The 19383-nt window shown below is 37.7% G+C and overlaps 1 long non-coding RNA gene across 3 annotated transcripts in view; it reads left to right on the forward strand.

The window, feature by feature from the left end:
* Positions 1–17403, forward strand: part of LOC145672894 (uncharacterized) — a 130211-nt gene extending 112808 nt beyond the window's left edge. Inside the window, exons 3-4 of one of the 3 annotated variants that reach the window (XR_014128696.1) lie at positions 55–11520; positions 17111–17403. This is a non-coding gene — a long non-coding RNA (uncharacterized LOC145672894). Of the gene's footprint in view, positions 1–54; positions 11687–17110 lie in introns of those variants that run through there. The other 2 variants (XR_014128694.1, XR_014128695.1) reach the window with 2 other exon arrangements.
* Positions 17404–19383: the final 1980 nt, after the last annotated feature.

The raw sequence follows: 19383 nt of genomic DNA on the forward strand, positions 1-19383 counted from the left end.
TTGCCTTCCATATTTGATTCATACGTTTATGTTTTTTCTTTTATCTTTTTCTAGAACAAGAATCTGATCCAGAAGGCAGACAGAAAAAAAAAGAAACCATCGTGGAATGGAGCCAGTGGTTGTTCCTTCTTCCAGAACCCAACGATATATTTTGCAGAGGCATCGCTTCCTTTTCTTCTCCTGGCTACAGAGAAGGAGAGAGATTCTGATTGCCATGGCAACGAACAAAGATTGAGCACTCCTCGTGACGGGAATAATAATAGCTCTGTGCCCCATTCGTCTTATCTGAAAGGATGCGTTTTTATATCCCGAAGGAAAAATTCTTTTAGACAGACTTGTTCCAAAACACCATTTTCTTTCCAGCTTCCTTTATAAACTTATTCTCTTTATTTTTTGTATATGTATTCTTTTTTTTCTTGCATCTCTATTTCCCTCTTATGTTATATAATACAAAATAGCACGCATGCAAGTAACTCACATGAAATATAAATTGCCCACCACTGATGTTGCAGAACTTATCCATTTGAAAAAAGTAACCAAAACAACAGGGTAATAATAATAACACGTGCTACACTGGAGGGTTCTTATTATATTACAATCATTTTCTAACTAACTGTAGGAAGAATATCTTTCATAAAACAAGTAGAAGTGTGACGTGCAGAGATGGCGTGGGCCAATGAAAACTTGACCCATGATTCACTGACCCAACGTGACCCACCACTTATCATGACCCACTCTGACCCATCACTATGACCCACTGTGACCCACCAAAACCCATTATCATCAACTCTGGCCCATGATCCACGCCATCCTCCCTACTGCAGAGATGGCATGGGTCAATGAAAACTTGATCCACAACTCACTGACCCACCCCTGATCGAGACCCACAACCCACTGACCATCACCCACCATGACCCACTCTGACTCACTACCAACTATAGCTCATTGTGGCCCACTCCGACTCACCATCCACCAAAACATATCTTCATGAACTCTGACCTATAATCCACTCCGTCATTTACACTAATTAAAGAGTTTACACTTGTAATAAAACAAGGCTGTGAAATTATCACTATTCGAAGTTTGAATTTCTACGGTTAATCACTCAAGCACCGCCCTGTTTCAATACCGGTGGATCTGACCTTTACAATATAAAATGGTAATGTGTTTGTCATGGGCCAATTTACGATTAATTTCAATGTAATCACCATACATAATTATTTCCTTCTTGAATTACAGATACTTTTCAGTGGAAAATAGGTTGAAATTTGAGAATCTGAAACCAAGATAAAGTAAACTAACGTAATATATATATATATATATATATATATAATTCGACTGTGTCTCGAAAGCCAAGTAGTATTTTATATTGTCATTATTACAATTACAAATAAAAATATCCAGAAGTGCCTGAAATTCTATTTTCAGTCCCCCTAAATATGCTTATCTCAGGCAAATAAAGAAAAACAAATGAAAAAGGAAGAAAGATGGAGACCTTGAAAGTAAAACGTAGACAAATTCACCAGTGTTCAGAAGATGTTGTCTACAATGCAATGGGCAGACTAGGTCGATGGGTGATGGGTAGCAGTGGGTCATGTCCTGATGGTCCCATGACCCAGTGACTCAAGGCCCACCGACCCACTCCATCTCTGGTCACATATATTCCACGTGAGAGAATTTTGTTTGTATGGTATGATATTATCTCAATTAATACTGAAACGGAAGTGGTAGAAATAAATATCACTTCCGGTTTTAGAAGAGAGATCAGGGTGGAGATTGAATCTATTGTTGGGATGCATAATTAATTCCATGAATCTCCTTCTCGCTGTCTATTAACGTTTTTAGTGTATCGTGATCTACGTTAAAACCAGAAATGACCTGAATAGATCACCTCGATCAATGAATTTAGTTCCTAAGTTTTGATCCTCTTTTTCTAGAACTGAAGTGTCTAATTCAGAAGACAGAAAGTGAGAGTGAGAGAAAAAGAAACCATCGTGAAATGGAGCCAGGGTTTGTTTCTACTTCCTGAACTCAGCGATACATTCTGCAGAGGCATCGCTTTCTTTTCTTCTTCTGGCTAAAAAAAGAGAGATTTATTCTGATTGCTACGGTAACGAACAAAGATTGCAAACTCCTCGTGACGGGAATAATATTAGATTTGTGACCCCATTCGTCTTATCTGAAGGGGTGTCAAAATCGATTATAATGCATTAAGCAGTTCCTGAGATTTTTTTGTCTCTCCCGGGCGACCGGATACGCATTTTTTGTCCGTCAAACGAAGAAACGGACGGACGGACCGGATAAACGAAACTCCTTACAAATTGACAATAACTAATCATACTCTCCTTAATAAACCAAGTAAGTTTCATTTCAGCTTGTGGTGCCTTACTGAGTCTATGTAAAAACAATTTCTTGCATACATCTTACATTGGTGAAAATCCAACAGACAAACCGGAAGCGACACATTTTTGCAACTTCGGTTTCAATAGACGGATTGAAATTAACATTGAACGTATTCTTGGATATTAAATTCATGTCAGAGGACACTTTCTAGTCATCTATTATTATTTTTGCTTTATGAAGATGTGGAGGTGCTAATCGATACCTACTGTATTTCCGATTTGAATATAGGCTAAGGGCTACCGCTGAACTAATTTTATGTACACTTAATTTACGCCTAAAACAATTGTACATTATGTATGTTCCTTTTGGCTCTATAGGGATCAATATTGAAAACGGAAGAAGTATATTTCTGCCATTTTCGGTTAAAATAAAGGGATTGAAGCCAAAATTGAACTTCTTTCTTCGACATTAAATTCATAAATATTTTTTTTATTTACTGTATGAAAATCAATTTTAAAATCCGAAAGTTGCAGCGAATTTAAACCACTTCCGGTTTAAGTAGGATAGTGAATCCAGAGAAGCAATTTTTCACTAGCTTTCAATATTTTTTTTGTTTATTGCAATTAACAGTGAAACTAAAAATTGTTTCTATTACTTCTGGTTGAACTAGAGACGTAATGACGGAGATAGATTCTAACGCTGACTGTCTCCTAACGTTTTGCCTCTAGTACTTGTCGACAAACAAACAGACAGACGGACAAAGTCGTTAAGTTTTCCTGTTGTAAAATTCTGTAAAAGCAGATAGAAAGTGGAGCAATTACACACAGGAATTGTTTTTCTCCCACAACCAGTTTCATTATTAAACTTCTTGTTATAAAACTGTATAATAGAGTTTTGCTAAATAAGTACAAAGTTTACTAATAGTAAGGGTAAGTAGATATTCTCCCCTAGTCTAGTCAATTAAGAAGAGGATTTTTCACAAAACTCCGCTGCAAGCTAAGTGAGATGGAGTATCATTCTTAGTACTCTGCTGCGAGCAAAGAGGGGTTGAAATCTCTCAGTACTCCGCTGCATGCTAAGAAGGAAAGGAAACTACAAAGGGCTACTACAAGTTGGGTGGTTGCGAACAGGAATCTCTCAGAGCTCCGCTGCAAGCTAAGAGAGGGGTTAAGTTCCCAACATGTTCCACTGCAAGCTAATTGGGAAAGGGAACCATAAAATTCCACTCCAAGCTGAGTGGTTTGTGGACAGGAATCTCTCAGAGCTTCACTGCAAGCTAAGAGAGGAGTGGAGCAGGCGAAACTGATATCGGTTGTGGTGATCCTCGGAGTTTTATAGCTTCTTATGTGTAGGGGTGGCGCTGGTGTTCCTTTACTATCACGTGATCCAGTGATGACGATGGTACCTGTCGTCTGCTTACTATAGTAACTTGTAGTAGAAAATGCATGTGTTGTTGTACTTAACTTAAATAAAAGCACAGGTTGATGTTTGTAAAGAGAACCATGTGTGGCATATTATAATAACCATGTGCGGTATAATATGCAAATGCATAGCACAATTTGGAATCCTAAACAGGCGAGTTTTGTTTCAGATTGTAAAACTAGGGTAAAATTCCCAACAATGCAATTTCAATACACAATCGGAAGTAGCTAATCTACAATTTCCGCTTCAAACAGAGAGAAAAAATCAGAAAAGAAACTTTGTTTGCGATACTAAACTGCCATCAACAAACTCCTTCTCCCTATCACCGTTCTTTTCTCGCTATAGGTAGGCTTTCAACACTTCTGGTTTGAATGATAAACGGATCTTACTGCTTTTGCTGTACGAAAGTTAATATTGAAGACGTAGATTGAAGTATTAGATTTCTAATATTTTCGGTTTTAGAAGAGAGATTAGAATGGACGTAGAATCTGTCCTTGGGACGCATAAACGATCGCAGAAAACTGCAAACAAACTATTTGCTGAGCAAAACAACATATTCGCATTAAGAAACTACATACGTATGACAATTTCCCCAACTAAGACTTTGGCTTCATCAGACTCTATCTCGACACTATCCAGATAGTGTCTGACGAAGCCGAAGTGTTAATTTGTTTTGCTCAGCAAATAGTTTTTTTTGTGTGTTTAATTAGATACAAAGCAAAGCTACTATTTATGGAAAATTTTGGATAAAACCGCTTGTCAGCTTCTATCGTCGTTTCACTCTATGACAATCAATAGTTAATTTCTACCGTCTTTTGTTTGAATAGAGAACTAACGAAAGAAACAGTAGCATATCTTGGAAGATGAATCTATTCCAAAAAATTTTCTCTCACTATCTTTTACCATTTGGATGGGCATGGCAGCTCTACATATAAGATTTCCGATATTTATCCTTCTAATTGCAATTTGAAGGATATTTATCCTTAGTTTCAAGCCTAAAACGTAAACGTAATGCTGGTACCATTGTGGACAAACATGCATTTTCATTCTAAATACGACCAAAAAGATCTAGAAAATCTGTACGGAATATATGTACAGTAGAAAGATAAGGAGTACTTTTTATCCTGTAGGCTGAACTGCCTCCAACCAAGTACAAAAGAATCTACACCTCAACACAGATTGGAATTATCCGGCCGAGGCAGGAGCAGCCAGGAAAGCCGCCTGTAGCCGGAATCTATGAATTTTCATTCTAAATGCGACACATGGATGCTTTTCAGTTGCGGGCAAGTGACCTGCCAATATTGACAGAATATTTATGATGGTGATAATGATATATTGCCTTTTCAACTTATCCTCATGGCTCTCTTTTCCAACATCTTTCTCCATTCCTCCAACTTCTTCTCTACATCAATTTTGGATGCTTCGCATATGACATCATTCTCGAATAATAATAATAATAATAATAATAATAATAATAATAATAATAATAATAATAATAATAATAATAATAATAATAATAATGTTCTACAACACACAAGATCTCTCTCTGCTGGTCTAGTGGCTGCCGCACACATCTTCAGTGCTTTTAGTTTATTGTGCATAGGGTTACCTATTAGACAAGAGTTGAAGCTGGCTCGTCTCGAAAACGAGACGAGTCGAGACAGGATTTTGTTGACAAAATTTGAGTCGAGACACGACTCTTCCAATAGAGAAATATATACATTTTTCGAGTTGATACATCACTTTTACAGCGCATTTTCGAGACGAGACAGCCACCAAATCTTGTCTCGTGCGCATTCCTAAACTATATAATCTTGTTTCTATTCGAAAAGCTCTCTCATGACACGAAAATTCTGCATCGTTTCTTGGACAATTTAATTATCCACACTGAGAAAAAAACATATGTGGCGTATGTAAAAACGTAGGTTACATGCTTAAATCCTGAAGTTTTTGAACTTAATGTACAACCCTATGCAATATCCTACAGCAAACGTATAACTGAAAACCTATGTTTTATTCGTACTATCCGTGCAAGTGTTCCGAATAAACGTACTTTCCGTGCAAGTGTTCCTAATAAACGTACTTTCCGTGCAAGTGTTCTTAATAAACGTACTTTCCGTGCAAGTGTTCCTAATAAACGTACTTTCCGTACAAGTGTTCCTAATAAACGTACTTTCCGTACGAAAGAAAAATCTGTATATAGGCAGTCAGGATCTCAGTACAGATGGATGCATATAACATATAGATGACGTATGAAATGTACGGAAGACTGTTAGATGTCAGACATCCTGCAACGACATGATGTAACACCTAAGCGGAAAAACGGCAGCACGTATGTAGAAATAACATATGGATAATGTTCTTCCTACAGATTCCCGTAGTAAACATAAGGATTCCGTATATTTGTAGTTTGTACAATATACCCACTCTTCGGATACCGGATTTTTCTCAGTGCAGTATTCCTGTGGTGTACCTAATTATGCAGCGTTTTCTGTAGAGAACCTAACGGCAATTTCCGTTGGCAAGCTAATTATGTAACGTTTTCCATAAGGAACTTAATTATTCAGCACTTTCTGCTGGAAACCTAATTATACGGAGTTTTTGCTTGTCGGGAGAAGGACCTAATTATGCTGCGTTTTCTATGGGAAACCTGATTAAACGGCTTTCGACATTTTCTATTCTACGTTTAATTGTCTTTAATGACGTCACAATACTTTGTTAACATATAATTTGTTCTCATTGTACTGTCAGCTATGAAACAGGGATCACGTAATGAAAGGTTGTTATTTCTGCGGTGATAGACTTCTAATTGGTGGGATTGGGAATTCGATTTCTGAGGTTTCAGCATCTATGGTCATGTTATCCCGTCACGTATAAAGGATGACGTCCCTCGACGAGCTCACTATCTGAGCAAAGAGAAGGAAGGAAGCGGCCTGGGACCTTCATGTAAGATACCATCCCGGCATTTGCCTGATATAAATGAGCAAAAACTAGGAAAACCTCAGCGCGGATGGCTGGTCAGAAAAAGCTTTTACACTTTTTCGACCGAGTATCCCCACTGGAAAGAGGATGGCTGGTCTGAAAAAGCTTTTACACTTTTTCGATCGAGTATCCCCACTGGAAAGAGAATGGCTGGTCTGAAAAAGCTTTTACACTTTTTCGATCGAGTATCCCCACTGGAAAGAGGATGGCTGGCCAGAAAAAGCTTTTACACTTTTTCGACCGAGTATCCCCACTGCAAAGAGGATGGCTGGCCAGAAAAAGCTTTTACAATTTTTCGACCGAGTATCCCCACTGGAAAGAGGATGGCTGGTCAGAAAAAGCTTTTACACTTTTTCGACCGAGTATTCCCAGTGGAAAGAGGACGGCTGGTCTGAAAAAGCTTTTACACTTTTTCGACCGAGTATCCCCACTGGAAAGAGGATGGCTGGTCAGAAAAAGCTTTTACACTTTTTCAACCGAGTATCCCCACTGGAAAGAGGATGGCTGGTCTGAAAAAGCTTTTACACTTTTTCGACCGAGTATCCCCACTGGAAAGAGGATGGCTGGTCTGAAAAAGCTTTTACACTTTTTCGACCGAGTATCCCCACTGGAAAGAGGATGGCTGGTCTGAAAAAGCTTTTACACTTTTTCGACCGAGTATCCCCACTGGAAAGAGGATGGCTGGTCTGAAAAAGCTTTTACACTTTTTCGACCGAGTATCCCCACTGGAAAGAGGATGGCTGGTCTGAAAAAGCTTTTACGCTTTTTCGACCGAGTATCCCCACTGGAAATTGAACCCGAGACCGCTCGTAGCAAATACGAGAGCGTTGGCGGCTACGACTCGTAGGGCCACGAAAGACTTCCAATTATTTTAGGTCATAAAGTTAGTAGGTTAGTCAATGTGATTAGAACTCGGGTTAGTTATGATTTGTTAAAGTTTCAACCTGAGATGCTAAAAGGGATACAGCTATTCTTTACACAAACCGAAACTTACATAGAATACGATATGCAAAGACTATGCAAAAAAAAAAAAAAAAATAGCATGAATTTTCCTTCTTTATCAGTAAGTTGTTAGTTGACAAAAATCACATTAAGTTGCCCTCACGTCTTAAATCAATCTTTTTCTACTGAAACCATTATGATTTCTTTTTCTCGTCATTCAGGAAGTGAAGGATGGGCATCTAAGATAAAATGGAGAATAGGGGGAGAAATACGTATTATTATTACATTTTTTATTTTTTATTTATTTCTTTTCACTTCTAAAATTGGATAAGATCGTCCCCTACATACTGTACGTATTATATATGAAGTATATACTTTTCATCTTCTTTAATATCTAAAAAGAGACTCCCTTACACCCTTTGCCTCTTTGCTATACATTCATATTCGCTTCCTCTTGCCTTGAGTTTCCACCCCTCCCTCTCCCAAACCCTGATGCTCCAATAGTGATTCTGCCATTGTGTAAGACGGGGTCCATCTCTAGGCATGTCGCATCCTCCAATATGGCAAAGATAAGAAAGTAGAATGCCCATGATGGATGTCTGCGAAAGAACCAGCTTCTCGTGGATTCGTGAAGAGGGAGGGGAAGAAGAAGAAGATGGTGATGGAGTAGCTGAGTGGAAGGGGAGGGGGGTTTGAAAGTGATATCACAATATGATGTGATTATCCTGCGCTTCAATGACTTTAGATGAGCGATGGCTGGGATATTAGGTTTGGCTCCACGCACTCCCAATTCAACCGACTCTCCCCTGATCTTATTTTTTTCCTCATCCTCACTCTCCCCTCAAACCTCAAGTTTCAGCCCCTCCACCTTCTGTCTCTCTCAACACACATACGTATATATACATATATATATCTATATATGTGTACGGCAGTCTTCTCGCAGTTTCCAAACGCGATCTACGTCTCCGTGAGTCGTTGGTCTCCCCCTGGAACAGTCACCCAACCCCCTATTTGAGGATCAACTCCTCTTCGTCTCTCTCGCCTTTCCATTCAACCAACCCTTGACGTTTCTGTAAGCGATCCACCCTCTTTTGGTACCACTACTGTTACTATTACTGTTATTATTATTATTATTATTACTAGTACTACTACCACCACCACATCTCAACCTAAGCGAAATCTGGGTGTCTGCAAAAGATAAGGGAGATGGCATCCGGAGAGCCTTTCATCTCGTAAATAGGTTTTTTGGAAATAGGGGGAGGGAACATACGAGATGTTAGAACGAATGACAGATTATCTCAGTTCGGGAGGGGGGAAAAGAGGAACCCAAGGAGATGGGTGGGAGTGAAAACCGAGAAAGAGAGATGACGGAACTAGAAAAGACGTGGGATGAGGATTGTTCCAAAAAGGAGAGACAGAGAAAGGCGGTTTCAGAAAATCACAAGGATAGAAAAAGCGGACAGGAGAGAAAGAGAGAGAAGATCCAAAAATTGGAACTGTAGAGGTGTGGAAAAACCCAGGAAACGGTTTTCTCCTTTTCTTCTTGTTCTGTGTCTCCCAGCATCCCTTCCATAGGAGGAGACCACTCACACCCGATCTATAGCAGCGCCCAAAACAGGAAATACGCCCGGAGATGAAACTGCAATCGCAGTGTGTCATAATTTCCGGTTCTTCTCGTCGTCTCTCTTCGGTCTATATCAAGACATAACGTTTTCGAGGGGTTCACCCATGTGGAAAGGAAAACTCGGAAAGCAAAAGACGGAATAGAAAAAAAAGAAAGAACGTGTAGATAGGAATAAGGAAGAAAGAATCATAAGAAAGAGGAACACACGCACAAACACAATGGAAACGAGGACATAAAAATTGTGAAGATAAAGTTAGGAAGGAGAGAGGTTCTTTTGCACCCTAGAATTCATCTTCGATTCAGAAATAATAGAAATGTATTCAATTACTTGTCTTTGTGCGTACACTAATGTATATGTTATAAGCTACTACTTCATTATTTATTTATATCAGTAGTGGTTGATAATATGTGAAAGCAGAGGCTACAATATCAAATGCAAGTGTCCACAGAGAGAGAGGACGTATTGGTGACCTATGCTTCTGAGAGTTACTTAAGTATTTAAATAATACGTACGTCTTCTCTATGTATACTTATAGATTTATGCGTAAATTCCTTTATCAATTTAATATCCATTTACTATTGATTATGGACATCATTACCAATAACTTTTCAATACGAAACACCTAGTCAAATTTTCTTAAGCGATACGTAACGAGAAGAAACAACTTGAAGGCACTTTTGTTTTCTATTATTAAAGAAATTAAATTAGAAGGTGTGATCAATGGTACGGGAATGTAGTTGCACAGTGCCATATGTCCATTTCAACTAGAAAGCCCGATAGTCTAAACCTTTAGTACAGTCAGTGTCGAGTTTGAACTAGTTGTAACATGTTAGTTGGTTTCCAGAGGCAGAAGAGTGAGCCTACATTAAGTTTTGTTGTAAGCTTTAAAAAAGGACTATAGATATACCACATTGACTTGACACCTGGTCTTCTGTTTCAGGCGCTGCTATCGGCTGAAGGAATTCCACTCTTTTTTGCTAAGGCTCTCTCGCTTAGCAACTGCTGAACTCTTATTGGCTCAACGCGTGGGTGTGTTGAGGTGTGAGCTTTAGTTCACATTTTTGCCACGGCTTAAGACATTTTGGCAGCACAATACCTAAAAACCTCACAAAACATCAAAATGAGTGTATGAAGAAGAAGTGATGGCATTGAAGGCTGTTTACGACTGGTAGACCTATGAGAAATTCAAAAGCGGCAAGGAGGCGATTGAAAACGACCAACGATCGAAACATCCTTCGACGTCAAAAACAGATAAAAGAACGTGCAAAAAAAAAAAATAACACAAATGATTTGTTCAAACAGGTGAATGACTATTCGAGAGGTTTCCGAAGAACTAAACACCTCGTATGGGTCCACGAAAAGCATTTTAACCGCCGATTAAGTGAGCAAATGGCTTTCTTCTTTACCACAAAAACGCGCCGTGCCACACCTTGTTTTTGATCCGCGAGTTTTTGGCTGAAAATATATTCCGGTTCGCTGTACTATAGTACTCGCGCCCAGTCGTGAAGCTTGGGCTCTAAACCAATCACAACAATATTTTGTTTGAGCTTCGATGCATCGGAAAACTTCGGTACAATTCGTTGAGCCGCTTCCCGAGTGCACGCTTGGGGAAATGTCAAACAGCTGAAATTCACTAACAATGTTGCCAAACTTTGAAGACATAGTAAACGAGTACATAAAAAAGGCATTTAAAATTACCAATAATAGCATTGCACAACAATAACTATTGTAACAACTAGTCTAAAATGTTAACATTAGCACAAATAGTAACAACGAAAACATAACGCAATAACAAAACGGAACTTGAAGTCAATCCGACAACACTGTATTCTCGGGAGATGTTTTCCGTGTAGCGCGAGAGAAGATACTGACAAAATTTGATGGGTGGGGGTTGACGACTGGAACACACCCTCGCATTCTATTGGGTGGTGAAATCGGTAGATGTAGGTCAAGCTTCACGACTCGCCGCGAGTACTATATCCAGATGTAGCACCATGCGACTTCAGGCACTTCCCCAAAAATTAAAACCGTGCTTAAAGGAAAACGTTTTGACACCATTCCTGACATTGAGAGCTCCACAACAAAGCAGCTGAACGCCCTTTCAAAAGAAGCCTTCCACAAATGCTTCCAGTCATGGATTCAACGTTGGGATAAGTGCATTGTTAGCCAAAGACAGTACTTTGAAGGAGATTAAATCAAATTCCATGTAAGCTTATTGCTTTGTTTCTAATAAAATTCCATGTAAGCTTATTGCTTTGTTTCTAATAAAATTCCATGTAAGCTTATTGCTTTGTTTCTAATAAAATTCCATGTAAGCTTATTGCTTTGTTTCTAATAAAATTCCATGTAAGCTTATTGCTTTGTTTCTAATAAAATTCCATGTAAGCTTATTGCTTTGTTTCTAATAAAATTCCATGTAAGCTTATTGCTTTGTTTCTAATAAAATTCCATGTAAGCTTATTGCTTTGTTTCTAATAAAATTCCATGTAAGCTTATTGCTTTGTTTCTAATAAAATTTCATGTAAGCTTATTGCTTTGTTTCTAATAAAATTCCATGTAAGCTTATTGCTTTGTTGCTAATAAAATTCCATGTAAGCTTATTGCTTTGTTTCTAATAAAATTCCATGTAAGCTTATTGCTTTGTTTCTAATAAAATTCCATGTAAGCTTATTGCTTTGTTTCTAATAAAATTCCATGTAAGCTTATTGCTTTGTTTCTAATAAAATTCCATGTAAGCTTATTGCTTTGTTTCTAATAAAATTCCATGTAAGCTTATTGCTTTGTTTCTAATAAAATTCCATGTAAGCTTATTGCTTTGTTTCTAATAAAATTCCATGTAAGCTTATTGCTTTGTTGCTAATAAAATTCCATGTAAGCTTATTGCTTTGTTTCTAATAAAATTATTCACCGTATTTTTGATCATACCTCGTATACGAAGATTCACGAGGTATCTATTCTTTCTTTTCACGAGGTGTATTTGTGTGTTGTCAAATATTATCTTCTTTTTTTTTTTCAAGTCATAATAACCTACTTCTTGAATCTCTTCTCTGTCATAACCATGGCCTTCGGCGAATTCTATTTTTCGTAGGAAATTATGTGATTCGGATCCCATATTGAGCTGTAAATCCGAGTCTCATATAGCCTCGACGCTGGGGACACTAAATTCCAAACCAACCAGCTAACCTTCTTCCTGTATGTAGTGTTCCACTCGTCTCGATTCTCGTCTCCAAAAGGAGACGAAAGTACATTTTGAAATTCTACAAGATACGAGAAATATGGCAATTCTTATCTCATTTCTGAAACGATCAGTTTCTCGAGTCTCGTAGTTTTAGTTCTCAAACACTACCTTAGTGTTACATCACTCATAGTATAAAAAGCGTTGCGAAGTAGCTCAAGTAGAAGTAGTTACCGAGCGAAGTAGCTCAAGTGGTAGAGCGTTGGCTTCGCATTCGGGAGGTCGTAGGTTCGAATCCCGCTGCCGACCATCTTGACTGAGGTTTTCCATGGTTTCCCTCAATCCTACCAGGCAAATGCCGGGATGGTACCTACTAAACAGGCCCTGGCCGATACCTTCCCAAATCCTTTCCATTGTTATTGTTGTTGTTAGATATCCCGTGTAAAATGGCCTCTGAGCTGAATCTGGTGATTGTTAAATAAATAAAAAATAAATAAAAAATAAAATAAAATAAAACTATGAACAGATAAAATAAAAATACACAAGCCATTACGCTTTATGTTCCAATAATAAATATGGTTTAAATGCTGTTATATCGTACACTTTGTATACCTCTCCTAATAACACCCAAATGAAATTAAGAAATGAATGAGAGCAAAAATTTGGTACATAAATTTACAAAAGACTCAAGAAAAACCTTTCGGCAATCGAGACGAGACGAAAATTGTACAAAATTTAAGAGAAAACCTTATTATTTGTCTCGTCTCATGAACACCACTACCTACGTCACTCGTACCAAAGATACAAAGGGGTAATTGAGACAAGTTTTCCTAACAGAGAGCCTGTTACTACAAATATTACGGAAATTGATTCTTAGTTGTCAATTGACTTCTACTACTTGTCAACAACAAGTGACTACTACGATGCCGATATGAATAGGGAATACAAACTGCCTATCATGTGCTCAATATTGTTAGGTGCTGTTGTAGCGTTTATGCAACTGTAAATGTAAAACAATACTTTCCTTTCTGATTTTAAATAGAGCTTATTTGAAAGATATAAAGAAGATTGCTTTGCGCCTAGAGAGTAATGAAGTTACTTTCGTTTTCTAATACTCTACAACATTTTGAGGAAGTTTACAAGTAGGTGGTTACAAGCTATGCAGGTTAGAGAACAGCCGCGCCTGTAAACCTATAGGGTGATCCATTATTATATCCTTATTTTGAGTACATTATAAATCTGTCATTAATGAAGTTACAAGCTTTCTTTCAATTGTATATTACTGTAGGTATTGTCATATTTCAACATGGCACCAGCATTAGTAACACACCGTTGCAGGCGAAGTATAACATTCTTGATAGGCTGTCACAACATATTACTTGGACTGGCGCATACTCCTCCCTAATCACTGTTTTCTACGTATCCAAACCGCACGGAAATTTGGTCAGACGAAGCCCTGATTCATGTGGATGGATTAGTAAAACATCATAATTGCGATTTCTGGGCGCCTGGTACAGACAATTCTGACGCCAGAATTGAAAAATTGCAGTCACGTTCTTCGTAAAAGTGTTGTGAACGATTCCGGTATTCGTGATGATTATCTTATTGATCTATATCATTCTTCGTGAATTAATGAATACAGCGAGGTTTGTGCATATGGTAGCAACTGTTTGTCCATCCCATTGTTGCAACCGGAATGATATGGATAATATGCACTTTATGCATGATGGCGCACCTCCTCATTTTGCATTGATTTCACGAGAATGTCTTTTTAGGCCGCATTCTGAGATGACGCGGGAATGTTAGGTAACCATTACGAAGCCAAAATTTGACTGAATGGACTTCTTTTTCTGAGGGAATAGTTGAAAGAGAAACTGTGTGTCAGAAAACCGCGTGACTTTGATACTTTGGAAACAGTCATTATTAAAAAGTTGTAAGCAATATGTTGCTATGGTCGTTCACAAACGCTGGACTCCATTTAGAACGGTGTCTTACTAATGCAGGTTCCCAAGTTGAAATAAAAATGGAAACAAGGACCATAGTACATTGTACAATTGAATTTCATTAATAGCAGATCTGTACTCAAAATACGAACATAAAAGTGGATCATTCCGAATATACGAGAAACAGTCAAATGTAAACTTTAAAAGTATACTAAAATATATATATTTGGATGTATTATACAACAGCTTTAAACGATAAAAAACAAGCGACAGAAAGACAACTTCTCTCATAAAATCATTGATTTCCGTTAATCATTTGGTTCCTTTAGCCTAAAGGATATAACCGGAGGATCTTAAATATTTCATTTTCATCAATAGTATTGATCGTTTTGTTAACGTATATGGAGCCATTCCCGCTAGTCTAGTGGCTAGTACGAACGCCTTTGGTACCAATGATGAAATGGGTCATGGATTACCGGGTCACTTGAGTCATGACTTTTGTCCGGATCATCCAAGTCTGAGTCTCGCTTCTCGAACCCGGTTTGACCCGAACAGACCTTCAAACTCAGACAGATTCAGTGTCTCAGACAGGCTCAGCGACCCAGATAGACTCAGTCACCCAGACATACCCGATGTCTCGCACAGACTTAGTAACCCAAACAAATCCGGTGATCCAGACAGACCCGATATCCCAGACAGACTTGGTGATTGAGACAGACCTGGTATCTCAGACAGACTCTATGACCCTGACAGACTCTATGGTGTCTCAGAAAAACTCGGTGACCCTGACAGTCCTGGTTTCTCAGAATCCAGGAGTCTCAGACAAACCCGGTGACCCAGGAAGACCTGGTGTCTCAGACAGACTCTGTGACCGGAATAGATTCAGTGACCCAGAAGCAACCGAAATATCATCTCTGCAATATTACAAGATAATTTTATAATTGATTAATGATAGTCACTGCTTGAGATCGAACATTCATTTGTTTGATTCTCAGTGTGATATTTCTTAATCAAGATAACATGTTTTGGATATTTCAAATATAATTTCGTGTTTATTCGTCTTTCCACACTGACAAATAATGCAGTAGTTTTTGAACATACCCTGTACCAAAAATAAATAATAAAACACTGTTTGGGCTGAGTGATATATTTTATATTCTGTACAGATCGATTAAACTTTGACGATTCCTCATAAGTGAAACATGTAACTTAAATTTCTTGTGATTGAGGCGCGTTTGTATTACGTTAAACCTTACAGTTGGCGGGAGCTCATGTGGTTCGGATTCCACGTTAATCAGTAGGTCCACGTCTCATATAGGCTCGCTGCTGAACGGGACGCTAAACTAAAATCAACTCAACAAACCTTGCAGTTATCTTTCAGTGCAAAGTTTGACACACGAAAACCCAAATAACAAGCGAAAAAAATTATATTTAGTGAAGGAGCAAATGGAAGAAGAGAGGATTACGTTTATTAGCATTTTTTATTAGTAGTCTTACACATAAAGTGACGACATTTTGTCTGCGGGTCATGAGTCTGTCCTGGTCATATCAGTCACTTTTTTCTTGGGTCTATCCAAGTCACCTTGTCCGATGGATTACAGGTCTGAATGCCTCTGGGTCTTCTCGGTTACAGGTCAAGAATTTCGTGACCAATTTCATCACTGTTTCATTCACGTAAATCCGGGCTCTATTCACGGTCGTAAAGCATTGAATGCATTACTGTGGTTTGGATTGGTTTGGATACTGTAGGTTGTCGTCTCATATAGTCTCACTGCTGAAAGGAAGCGTTAAGTTTCAACAAACAGAAATTAACGTTCATGGAATCGTCCATTTATCTCATTTAATTTTTAAGAATTCACTTAACCAAACAATCTCAATTGTTGATTAGTGAAACCTGATAAAACTACTGAGGTTACCTAACCATTCTTGAATTTCATTCAACTAATCATCACTTATTTTCATATCCACCTCTGTGTGTAAGCATTACAGCCAAAGAAAGAAAGAAAAAAAGATGACTATGAGATCAGTTGATGACTTTTGGAGATATCTTCGCGTAAACGAAAGAGATGTGGTTGAAGAAAGCCGAGAAAGCCATCTGATGCCAGAGTAGCGAGTAGAGCGAATTCCTTCTTAGCTTTTGTAGTTTAGTGCTCCCTTAAGGCTCTGTCATGGGGGCAGTTACAGAAGCGAATAGGGTCCTCGCAATCCTGCCCAAGAGGGCTGTGACTCCGTTCGTGAGTCAAGTGACGAACCGACCGCCGTTCCCCATTCATCAAGCTTATCTTAAACTTGGGAGACCCAGTCTCTCCTACAATCGATCTCCAATTCTCCTCCCAATGTTCCCCCTCCCCAGCCCACCGCCCCTTCCTCAGCCTATTGTGTTACGCTGGCGGGTGCCCGGATCTGAAATCTCCCGATAAGGCGTCTAATCGGAGAATACTTATTGGGCGATTTGCATTCCATTATTGCTTCGGCTCATACGACTCTCGTCTTCTCCAGACTTGGAAAAATGGGGAAAGAGGAGTCTCCAATATTTGACTACGAAGATTCTCTATAGAAGCTTATCCAATATCTATTTATGATTTAAATTCAAAAGAGTATATTTTAAATTTTAACAAAACAATTGGAGATAATTGAATTTATTCCTATATATTATATATGTTTGATTCTCCTTTCAGTTGCGACGCCATTGGTTACGGCCCATGACCTGCAGATCCAATACGTTAAAATAGATCCGGTGACTTCCCACTACCAGCCATAAACAGTGTCTTGAGAAAAGGAATGATCTAGACAGAGTGTGAGTCACGAACAGCGGCGGATCTGTCTTATCGGACTAATAACATCAATTAAGAGGTCTAATTATTGCGAAATTAAAATATCGCTAATTTTACAGTAACTATGTGATATCTACTGTACCGTAAGCTAAGAGAATTTAAAATTTTAAAGAAATAAAGATCAAAATAAATTGTGTTATATCATTTACAAAAGGAATAGCGAATTCGTACCTCAAATTAAAAGAGGAAAATTAAACGGATGGTTGCAATCTCTTATTCTCACAAATGACAATATTTTATTGATGACCCACTTAACCCTACAACGGTCGGGCGGAAAAAAGTTTCATGAACGGTCGGGCTGGGTCTGAGAGACCCAAGAAAATAAAACTGCCTAATTAATTTGTGAACGAAGTTTTTTGAATAAAAACACACTTTTATGTAATTACAAGTATTTTTAGAACAGAAAATAGCATTTCAGCTCAAAACTGGCGTTTGTGCTTATTTTTAAAAATATTTGTAATTGTCTACACATTTTTGTCAGTAAATTATACGAGCTTTTCTTAAAAAATATATAGAAAAGAATACTTGCTTTAATGTTGTTAGAGATAAGTAATATTGTAAAGTACACTTATAAGTTTATTTAACAACCTACGGCACTACTTATGTTAAAAGGTACTGAAGTTCAGGGGATAAAGTTTATTAGTTTTCACTGTTGGCAAGATCGTTATCTAATGGCAAAGTGGGTGGAGTTTTCTCAGTTGCTGCAGCAGATAGCAATTCTTTACTCTTATCATCATCTTCACCACACTCACTGTTCACTTATCATGGTTACTAAATAATTCAAAATCAGGATCTGCATCGGATCATCCAGTTCACTTTCATCATCATATAAAATTTTATGATTTTCACTCACAGAAACGATTTCAAGTTCCATTTAGTTCTAAAGTTGCTCAAAATACCATGTGAAATGTTTTTCGTATATACACACTCAAAAAAATGTCGAATAGGAAATCACAATAAAAAAGTAAACTTCTTACAAGATTCTTGACACTAGCAAAAGAAAAAAAAAAGTTACGTGAACGGTCGGGCTGGGTCTGACAGGCCCACGCGATATTCAAAGCTCTATTAAAAGCAAACACAATAATTCAAACTGGTTTGTGACACTAACGTCTCTTATCAGGCGTTTGAGGAAGGTATACGAAGTTACAACTCAAACATCTACCTTTAAGTTTAAAAATTTATTTAAAATATAAGTAGATGGGTCTCACAGACCCGGTCCGACCGTTCTAGGGTTAACTGTATAACAGATAATTTTTAGATTCATTCAATGCTAAGCCAATAATAACAGAAATAAGCTGAATACTTAAACAATCAAATTTTTGCCTGTCACTTTCAGAGACCTCCTAATATCATGTGACATGTAAAAATTCTCTGTAGTCATACTTTACCTTATTGCAGATTCTGCTTAGGTTTGACCATACAGTGGTCTCTGTCTATATTTGTAGTTTGTTAAAGAATTTTCCATTTCGATGCTTGATGCAGAATCCAGAATGCAGAATATTTTTTTAGTTGCAAACTTTGTCATTTTATAAGGAATATTGTCCTTGTTTGCCTTAATTATGTTTCCTTTTTACTTTGCCAAAAAAAACAATATAAAAATTTTCAAAATCTTAGGAAAGTCCTAATTACAAATTTTTGAAGAATATTGTTGTTGTCTAATGATGTAAAAATAAGTATTTTTGAACTTTAATTTACCATGAGGTTTGCTTTCATCTTTCTTTTGTGATTTTATCCGAATTGTTTCACTGCAGGTGATTCTTGACTATTTTGCTTCTGCTTCCAACGATTTCTTGATTACAAATACTGTCCTTGTGATTTTTAAAACTAATGTTATGCACGTATCCAACAGTTAAGATATTACAAAAAACTTCGCTCCATTTTCATCTACCGAATTGCGATTACGATTTTTATGAATAAAAATGATGATTTTTAAAATTCTTAGTTCATGGTTTCATTACACTTCAAATAGATAAAAGATAATCGAAATGTAGAACAAGAGCGTGCAAGACAACATTATTTTACATGAGGTACCGTTATCATGAGTTACCTAGTAGCTTTCGGTTTTCACCCATTCAGAAACGAGAAAATAAATTGGTATGTCCATGGTAGCTCATGTT

Source organism: Thermobia domestica, chromosome 16 (genome assembly GCF_964235325.1).
Source record: "Thermobia domestica chromosome 16, izTheDome1.hap1.1, whole genome shotgun sequence".
Classification (NCBI taxonomy): domain Eukaryota; kingdom Metazoa; phylum Arthropoda; class Insecta; order Zygentoma; family Lepismatidae; genus Thermobia; species Thermobia domestica.